This window comes from Penaeus monodon, chromosome 27 (genome assembly GCF_015228065.2).
Source record: "Penaeus monodon isolate SGIC_2016 chromosome 27, NSTDA_Pmon_1, whole genome shotgun sequence".
Taxonomy (NCBI): domain Eukaryota; kingdom Metazoa; phylum Arthropoda; class Malacostraca; order Decapoda; family Penaeidae; genus Penaeus; species Penaeus monodon.
In genome coordinates this window covers 18585579-18586095 of record NC_051412.1, presented here as the reverse complement: position 1 = coordinate 18586095, position 517 = coordinate 18585579, and the positions used below count along the sequence as shown (strand labels likewise).

The 517-nt window shown below is 39.5% G+C and overlaps 1 pseudogene; it reads left to right on the top strand.

Moving 5' to 3' along the window:
• Nucleotides 1–454: 454 nt before the first annotated feature.
• LOC119590645 overlaps nt 455–517 on the top strand; it is an 8072-nt pseudogene continuing 8009 nt past the window's right edge.

The window sequence follows — 517 nt, the reverse complement described above, 5'->3', positions numbered from 1 at the left end:
AATGTGCTCCCCACTAATAGGATTACATGTAGTGGTATATCATATACATTGCGAGAAATCGAATGCCTCCAATAGAGTGATACATAATATACAGAAATATATAAGCAACTCGGAATAAAGGAAAATATGGAAGATTTTTCAGCAAGCCAAAACCCTGATTCCCTCTAATATCTTACTTTATAGTAGCCACGCTGCAACCAATGATCGCATAAACGCTGTATTGGAAGTCACGTTCATACGAGGTCATTAACACTAAGAAAAAATACATATCAATCGTTCTTTACTTATTTGTTTAGATTTTACAAATTAATGTACTATATTTTTAAGTCTTAGAAAGTACAGTTGTAAGGGCTGTCCCTTTTCGGGTCCGTGAACCTCTGCTTGCCGAAAGGTCATACACTGGAGCCGTATATAAAGGGGCGTCCACAAGCAGTCAGCAGCCACATCGTCCTCAGTGAGCCAAGAACAGGACCAGCCATGAAGCTTACGGTGAGCAGTCATAGATGTTAGCTAACGA